General features: G+C 44.2%; 2 pseudogenes; both read left to right on the forward strand.

Moving 5' to 3' along the window:
* The window catches only part of LOC105503072, a 29,908-nt pseudogene extending 23,854 nt beyond the window's left edge, over nt 1-6,054 (forward strand).
* Nucleotides 6,055-6,305: 251 nt separating this feature from the next.
* LOC105503082 overlaps nt 6,306-6,569 on the forward strand; it is a 2,866-nt pseudogene continuing 2,602 nt past the window's right edge.

Genomic DNA, 6,569 nt, shown 5'->3' on the forward strand with positions numbered 1-6,569 from the left:
AAAAAAAAAAAAGTGTGGGTGTCTAGGGGCTTAAACATCTTCTGAACAATGATCCAAGAAAAAAGTGCTAATGCCACAATGCTTTTTTATCCTCAAGGCAAGAGGAAGTATGTTTTATTTTTACAACCTAGATAATTACACTTCATTTGGCACTGCCCTTCAAGATACACAGAAAACAGAAAATATATGACTTATGAAGATATCTAGGCACATTGAACAGTCTCTACCCAACTTAGTCCTGAAGAGAGAATTTTTGACGTGAATTGGGGGAAATTTTATTATGTACCACTTTTTAAATATTCCATTAAGGAAAGTTCAGTTGAGCTGTTTGACTTGGATAACTTTGCACCTTCTCATCTTTCTCCTTGTTATCCACTCCTCTGTCTCATTATCTCACAAGCAGGGACATCATGGGTGCCATGAAACGTTCATGCCTCACGGTGTTTCTTTGCTTCTCATTTCTTCATGTGTTTGACATTTCTCCTAGCTCCAAACTGGGCCAGCTGCTTTCCCCATAAAATCCAGCAGTAGCTGTGGGGTGCACGCAGTTGCTGCTCTTTCATCTTTGTAGATCACTCTTTGCTTCTATCAAACTCCTAGTACATGTTCTTTTTTGTCTATCCTATGTGAGGAAATCAGAAAAAACATTCTATAAAGAACTTTAAAGATGTTATTTCATTGAATACATCAGGAATTTCGGAGGTATATGACGCACATCTGCAATAGGATTTGCATTGCATATTACCAAGAAGAGAACAAATATTTCATGTTAGAAGATTCAACTCATACGCTGTCTATATGGAATTCTTGGTGGGAATTCAGGCATTACTGAGAATGTTTTGTGTTAGATTCCAACCAGCCTCAGTGAAGCTGGTGTCAGGGACGGGAAAGTGGACTCTGAGTAGAGCATGGACTCTGAGTAGACGCTCCGCAGAAAATCAGGAAGGAGCAGGGAGTGAAATGTTACAAACTCTAGAACTCAGAGAACTGAAGGGAAGGTAGTTGCTTTCTTTTCAAATTGTGAAACATTTTAACCTGTGGTAAAATACGTATAACATGATAACTACCATCTTAACCTTGTTGAAATGTACAGTTCAGTTGTGTGAAGTATATTCACATCCTTGTTCCATTATTGTTTCCTAGATGTCTTTTCTCAAATCTGTCTTAAAGTCATGAAATGTCCATGACAGATCCACGGATTGACAGGGGAAAGCCTGGAGGTCCAACAGCCGTAGCCAGGAAGGTATGCTATCTGTCGGAGTCCCCATAGTGTGGAAATGAGTTTGTCCTGTTAAGGGAAAGAACAGCTTCTGGCCCTCAGGTTTCTCCCCTTCTCCTCTCTACACCCTAACCAAGGGCTCAGGTCCACTTGTATGCCTTGTATGCACACACATAAAAGGATTTTATCATTTCCAGGAATTAAAACAGACCTAAAATACTTTTCTATGTCATGGAAATCTACGGAAGCTAAAGTGCAAGCTGAAGTCTAAGAGGTGATGATGAAGGTCAACAGTCATTGAGAAATCTTTGGGCAAAGAAAGACTGTCGAGGAAGAGTAAGATGTTCACTGACACAAATACTGTTGTATGAACCATGTGCCAACCAAAGTAGACAACTGCAATGGCCTTGAGAATATTTTCCACAATATTTGTGGCAAATTCAGTGGGTGCAAAATTGAGCTTGTCCTTCCTGCTTGATTAATCTTCATGCTTCCTTTCCCTTCCTACATACTTGATTGTAATGTTTCAGTGGGAGGAGGAGGTCCAGGTACTGGCATTGTTAAATTCAATGCTTGCGTCACCTCTGGATTCATTCTCACAGCCTTTTGGCTTTTGGTCATATGACATTGCATTTTTCCTGCCACATGACTAGTCTTTTTTGCTGATTGTCAGTCACTGGTTAAAAAGTATTTAGCAACGAATTGACGCCTACTAGCATGTTATCTTGCTGCAGAAAAGATGGGCGTCTATTTCTGGGGGATGGTCGGGGTCCTAGCACACCTACACACCCTCTATACCGTCAGCAATTGAGGTTATCAGTGCAGGTTCAGTCCCTATAAAGCTCAGGGTATTTCCTGTCCACCTCTTTTCCTGGCTTGTGACTCTTCTGGGTCCCATCCAAAACCAGTGGACTTCAGTAGGGATCACCTTCACTGACAGAGCCTCAATCTGCTTTTTTTCCATCCAATCCTCCACATGGTGCAAAAGCTGCTCTGCTTCTTTGCATCTCAGTTAGTCCCTTCTGGAATTCAGTGGTGAAACTCAGGGAAATGAGCCCCAAATGTGAGGCTGACCTTCGTCCTGGGTTTCCTTCTTCTCCATCTTGGCCTCATGTCTCTTTACTGCCATGTTTGCAACTTGATGCTTTCAGTCATGGGTTTTAGATTCTGCTCCACGTCCCCATTGTTCTCATGGGAGATCAGAAGCTTCACATGCACTCATGTCTACCCCAGAGCAGAATGCTTCCTTAGCTTCCCTCCAGACTCAGGTATTGTGTTTCCAGTTCCCAAGTGCACAGCAGGAGTAGTGATGTCCTCACTGGCTTCTCATTTGCATTAAACTGTGACCTCCTTTAGGGTGGGGACAGGATCCTGTTCCCATTGCATCCTCTGCACCTCACAACACATCCTTACTTCAGGCCACTCCAGACAGCATGTGCTGGAGAGTGCCCTGGGCGCTCAGAAGCAGGTGCGTGAACTTTCTCTTTGAAGTGTTTTTGCCCCTGTTTCCTAGAGTTCTTGGCATTTTACACTCCTTCATATGAAATCAAGTATCAAGTGAGATTTTTAGAATCAGAACCATGAATCAAGTAGTGTGAGGGCAACACAGCAAACCTACCTTTTCAACCATTTCCTTTTTCTGCCCTCACTCTCTGTGAACCAAACCTTGTTAAAGTCACTCGACACCAGAGGATGGTTTGCAGTTTGTCACCTATTTTCAGGGCACCCTGACTAAAGAGCCATTCGATCATTTCCAATTCAGTAGATGCACCCAGCACTCAGATTGGCCTTTTCTCTCAACCAGGATCTTTAAAGTCCATGAGAAGAGTTCCAGTCCTGAATCATGGACATGTGCAGCAGTGAACCACAGGGCTAATGACAGCATGTCCTGGACGGATCTCTCTGAGGCTGATTGTCTGGGTTCTGGCATCAGCTTCTGATGGAGAATCAGGTCTCCCTATGGGAGGAGTCAGACGAGGAGCGATCCCTGCTCCATCCTTACAGGTTTAGTTGTGATGAGCTGGTGAGGTCTGGTTTTCCACACTCAACTAAAATGAGCTTTCGCTATGTCAGGCACAAGACTGATCCTAGAAGCACACATAGCGCATCTCATAGAAGCTTGTAGTAGTTCATACTTACTAAAGAGTAGGAATACAGAGTGATGAAGATGAGCTGGAAACAACAGGTGACTTGCCAGCAGGCCAGAGTGTGCTTTTTCTTTGTCCCTCCATGGAAGGTGTTAACTCTCCCTCCAGTTGTGAGGATCACTTGGTTCATTTATGGGAAGGTTGTCAGGGGACCTTTGAATCACGGCCTTCAGATACCAGAAGGGAAGAAGGAATCCCACACCGGCCGGTGGATCATGTGCATGCATCTCTCTCCCTTCTCAACTGAGGAAACTGAGAATGAAAGAATGTGAGTGAGCAGAAAGGGAGAGGCGGCTGTCAGAGGTGGAAGAAGCCAGGAAATTGGCTCTAGAAAAAATACCCATCTGGGAGTGAGTTCAGAAACCCACACCAGCCTCTTGGGAAAGCCCTGCTGGGGTGTTTTGTTTTAAATCTTTGTACAATGTATAGACCCAGTTAACACAGAAATGGAAACAAATGATCAGAAGAGATACCTAGAGAGAGAATTCACACAAGAGAACACAAAGTACCTGAAGATTTACTAGTGATCAAAACATGTGAAGTAGCTGAATATCTCCTGACTGCAATGCCGGCCTGACTGTGTGGAAACTCGGTTCATACCAGCCGTTTTAGGGGTGGTGTGAGTTGTCATCATCCTTAGGAAAGCGTGTTGTTGTAGGATCAACCCATCCTTCGAAAGGGCTGTGCCTGTTCATCAGCTCAGCTGTGTCTGCCCTGTGAAATACGGCAAGGATATTAATTCCAGGAGAATGGAGCTTCCTGATAAAAGATGCCCAATGAAGGATGAATTAGGGACATACTGAAAATGGGTAAGGAAATTGTCAGCTCACAACCCAGCAGGCATTAAGTAAAAGAGGAGGAAGCATTACAGCAACAATTTTAATCATACTGTACTTTTGTAACCATGTGAAATACATTTTCTATGTACAGATAGATGGTGTAAGGGGTCAGTTGTGAGGAAATCAGGAACATGGCAGATTATTTAAAATCGTACTGAAGATGATGCTTTGTCTGACGAAAGTGATTCTAAACCATAGGAAAACGATTCAAGACAGACAAGAGCTGCGGCGGTGGGTAGAGGACTCCTACAGATGCGAGGTAAGGAGCCTTCCTCCCCGCAGTTGCAGGATCCTTAAGCGCTCATGAAGATGATGCCACAGCCCCTAGACTCTCTCAATACACACTTTCTCAGGTGTTGGCTTTTTCAGATCGCCCCTTCTGCTGCAAGAAAGGTCCTCAACAACTGGGTAAGTTTTTTTTTTTTCCCCCCTCCTTGATTTTGGGCATAGTCCGGCAAGTCAGGACATGGATATATTTTTCTCCCCACAGCTCTGTGCCCAAGCCTTGCGGAGGGAGTCGGCAGAGAGGAAGGCTGCCTGCAAGCAGCACAGGTAGGTAACTGTGATGGACAAATTTTAAGGATGTTTTTGTTTTAAGATGAACTTTTGAGTGTCTAGTAAAAAACATGGTGTTTTAATTCTTCAGGTCAATTCTTTCTCTATCTTCAAGATGGGAAATGATGGAAAAGCAGGAAGTGCCAGAAAGACACATGAGTCAGGAGGCAGCCCAGGAATAGCCGGGGCTAGAGAACCCTTTCTGGAAAGGAAGGAGCTCACTGTGAAGGCAGCCACTTAACTTCTGCTGCACAATCCACACATCCTGCTTCTCCTTTCGGGGGTGAGGGCTTAAGTGGCAGGACCCTGTTTTTCTCAGGTGCCACAACTGAGTGGCTCTCGGCCGGTCCCCTGTGAATGGTGGAGCTCAAGCCCCTCCACTGACTGTGGACACTGTTCCACTCTGATGTCTTGGTTACTTTTAACTGAGGGGATGACCCTAGAAGGCAAATAAGCCAGGTCCCCTTCCAACGTTGAGTCAGTGGGAAGGCGTTATTTTTTTATTATTATTTGAGAAAAGTAACACGAATAACATTTTAGAATGGGAGCCATAAGTGCTGATGGGAGCAGAAATTTTCTGGCTGTGTCTTCATGGATCAATATTTCTTCTTTTCTTAAGGAAGCATTTATTTACACTTTTTGGAACTTCCTTCATTCTTTTTGTTTAAATTCTTTATTGTGAACTATAAAACTTCATTAGTAAATTAAATTTCTATGTCATCTAACTTCTCTAGCATTTGAAGTGTAATCCTAAAACTTTCCAGTTAATTTCTATAGCTCTTACCTTTCCTCATGACTGTTAGTCTCTTTATGTCCATTTCTGTTCATAAATATTGATAATACCTGGTCAGCTATGGAGGTTAGATTAACTTTGAACACCCCTATGGCTTGAAGAAAAGGAGAGAGTGCTGTTTCTGTCCAGGGTTCATTGATATTCTTCCCATCCATGGCTGTTCCTATTTTAATTTTGAGTCTGTGCTCACATGATGAGTGACTTCCTCTGATATGTACAGTGAACTTTTGATTTAGAGCCCATTTCCAGCTGCTTAGAGCCTGGCCTGTCCACAGTCAGTGGAGAAGTAAGAAAACCCCTGGATGAGGGCTCTGTGGCGTCTTCCTCAAGGATGAGGCCCAGAGGGTGGCAAAGAGAGTGAGGTGGCAGCGGAGGGTGTGGAGGGTTTCTCGTTCGGCACAGAGCATGGAAGCCCCATTAAGGCCTGTTCCCTTCTCTGGCCCTTAGCGGATTCAGGACCTCATTCGGTTCCATGAGGAACAGCCGCTCTGTCCCACCTGAAAACACAAAGACAAAGGTAAATGCTGGGGTCGGTTTCCCTCCAGTTCAGGACACTTTTGTCTTTTCCTACAGCGCCCTCTCCTGGCCTGTCCTCTGCTCTGTGGATTTTTGAAAGCAAAATCTTCCCCATGAGCTTTCAGGCTTCTCCATTTCCAGCTGGTCATCTTTGGTGGCACCTCCAGAAGCCATAAAGGCTTAAGGGCCGAGGGCTGCAGGGCTGTCACTGTTCTGTTTCCAGAAATAACGAGAGGATGCCGTCGAGCTCCACTGCGGTCAGTCTTATGGCCCAGTAGACCCTGCCGATCCCTTTTACTCACGATGGTGTGGAGTCTCCTTCCCAAAATATGGGGGGTTTCTTTTTGTTGCTGTGATTTTCTTTTCTGCTATAAGGTGGGTAATTAACCTTCAGAATATCTGCCATAATCCCAGAAGTGAAAACTCATCGATCCAACATTAATATGTGCTTTGTGCAATTTTGAGTGTTCTTTGGCAAAGTCAATTCCATAGTTCATCAC

The sequence above is a fragment of the Colobus angolensis genome, unplaced genomic scaffold (genome assembly GCF_000951035.1).
Source record: "Colobus angolensis palliatus isolate OR3802 unplaced genomic scaffold, Cang.pa_1.0 Scaffold12, whole genome shotgun sequence".
Classification (NCBI taxonomy): Eukaryota; Metazoa; Chordata; class Mammalia; order Primates; family Cercopithecidae; genus Colobus; species Colobus angolensis.